Source organism: Rhagoletis pomonella, unplaced genomic scaffold, assembly GCF_013731165.1.
Source record: "Rhagoletis pomonella isolate Grant_MI unplaced genomic scaffold, Rhpom_1.0 Rhpom_scaffold_00002, whole genome shotgun sequence".
In the NCBI taxonomy this organism is placed as follows: Eukaryota; Metazoa; Arthropoda; class Insecta; order Diptera; family Tephritidae; genus Rhagoletis; species Rhagoletis pomonella.
Window position 1 is genome coordinate 114,388,934 of NW_023458556.1, and position 2,729 is coordinate 114,391,662.

Below are 2,729 nucleotides of genomic sequence, written 5' to 3' on the forward strand. Positions count from 1 at the left end.
TTTTTACCAAAACAAAAGACAAAATAAACAAAGAACAACAACACAACGTCATATATGAGATTAAATGCAATGGCAAAGCAGACGAACGCTGCAGTAAGGTATACATAGGAACGACGAAGCGAGCTTTAGGAGTCAGATTCAACGAGCATAAAACAGACGCGAAAAATAGAAAGATGACAACTGTATTAGCCCAGCACCTGACTAAAAGCGAGCACACAGCGGTCTTTGATAATGCAAGAATAATAGACATCGAGAGGAAAACAAAGAAAAGGATGACGTTAGAAGGGCTTCGGATACAGCAACAAATACACTGTGCAATGAATTACAAAGAAGATGTAGACAACACAAATTGCGCATACACAGCCATAATAGCGAGTAATAGAAGAACAGCTGGGATAAAGTATTGATGTATTTAAATGTTAAGTGTCAATTTAAAAATATGAAGTCCATAAAATAATTAATGTGATTTTATGTTATTATATGTTAAGGTATGTTTGAAAAACACGTTTTGGTATACACGTTTGTTAATTATGTTTTCTTGTAAAAATAAATAGACTCCTTGAGGAAAACACAATAATGTGTCGAAACGCGTAGGAGGCAGAAAAGAAAAACCAACGTTTTTGCTTTAAAATCAACGGCCAAAAAGCTCCAAATATACAATTTATATACATTGGCCCTACTTAAAAACTAGGAATAACATTTTTATTTTTTATGAACTAAATTTTATTTATATACCAAAATATTATTAAAAAACAAGTACTCTAGCGTTTTAAAGTATTTTCTGTTACTTAATTTTGCTTTGAATAAAAGTGTACTGAAAAGAACTGATTCTGTGGCATGAAAAAGTCTAAGGTACTGATTTCGGGCAAAAAAAAAATCTGCCAACCCTGGGAAGAAAATGCGTTAAAAAAGAAATTGTCAAAAATCACACTTACCTAGGTTCTTTAAACTTGCACTTTATTATTATTTAAAAAAACTGCGTACACAAAAAAATTCTAAAAAATCCGATAAACAGTTCCAAATTTTTATGAACATTTGTTAAAATTGCGGAAAAAGTAAAAATAATCGGCTAAAAACGGCCGATGCTTTTGGCAGATACTAGTCGATGTCGATACCGATTAATCGGTCGGACTCTAGTAATGAGAGGTCAAATGAAAACGCGCAAAGATTTTTTTTGTATGAAAAATGAAACGAAAGAATGTTACTCATACGCCATGTACACCTGAGTACTTCTTTTCTGTTAATATTTCATACAAATAATCCTGCGTACATTTTTTGTTATATATTTTTAATAACATTCTTAAGTTGGGGCATTTCCCCGACTTATGGAAACTTTCGGAAAAAATTATGGTTCCAAAGCCAGGCAAAGATCCGACGGTAGTAAGCTCATATCGGCCGATTAGCTTGATTTCTGTATTTTCCAAAATATTTGAAAAACTTTTATTGAAAAAAATACAACCTCCATTAACAAGTAACCAAATAACACCACCACATCAGTTTGGTTTTCGTGAAAAACATGGCACTGTAGAACAAGTTCATAGAATTGTTTCTTGTATTAGAAAAGCCTTGGAAGGGAAGCAATACTGCACCGGTGTATTTCTGGACACCTCTCAAGCTTTTGACAAAGTCTGGCATGATGGCCTTATATACCAAACTAAAGGTGTCACTCCCTGCAAATACGAATGCAATTATGGAAAGCTTTCTGCTGGGGAGAAACTTCTGAGTCAGGCAGAATTCCTTTAGAACGGAAAGTCACCCAATATATGCAGGTGTTCCTCAGGGCAGTGTTCTAGGACCCATATTGTACGTAATATACACTCGTGATTTGCCAACTGATGATAGTCTAACCATTTCAACGTTTGCTGATGACACAGCTATCCTTAGCAATAGTTCAAACCGTAAAGAGGCTTCTTACAAGCTGCAAGAATATTTGAAAAAGTTAGAGCTATGGCTAGGTTCTTGGAGGATAAAGGTCAACCAAAGCCAGCGTGTTCAGACAACATTTACTTTGAAGAAAGAAACTTGCCCACCACTAAAAATAAACAGCAAGGTTATAACACACAAAAAGATAGTGTCAAATACCTTGGGATGACACTAGATAGAAGACTTACCTGGAAAAAGCATATAGAAAACAAAATTTCTAAAGCGAAACTAAAACAAGCAAGCCTTCAATGGGTTATAGGGCACAAATCTAAATTAAGCCTAGATAACAAGATGTTGCTTTTTAATATGATGGTTAAACCATGTTGGGCATATGGAATCGGGCTTTGGGGCACAGCGTGCAATTCCATTTTGAACAGACTTCAAAGACTGCAGTCAAAAATTTTACGCGCCATATGCGGAGCACCGTGGTACATAAAAATACGAATATCCACAAAGATCTGATTGTAAATACGGCGCACCAGTAACTCAGCACAGTTAATGAACCACGCAAATCGACTAGCGAGAGATCTTCTTAGCCCGAGATATGCCAGAAGACTAAAAAGAAAGGATTTCTCCGATATTATCAAATGATGCGCAATATAATAAATTTCGATATCCGCAATATATTAATTTCGGCTCTGGAACTCGTCCTTTCAGGCCGACTACCCAACACCAGTTTCAGTGCGCCTCGGAAACTTTCATTTATAAATTGGCATTAAAACCTTCCCTATATTATTACGAGTAATTTTGTTCAAACTAAATTGTCGACATATTGGCGTAAATAACTTTTGAAGTGTTGTATTAAA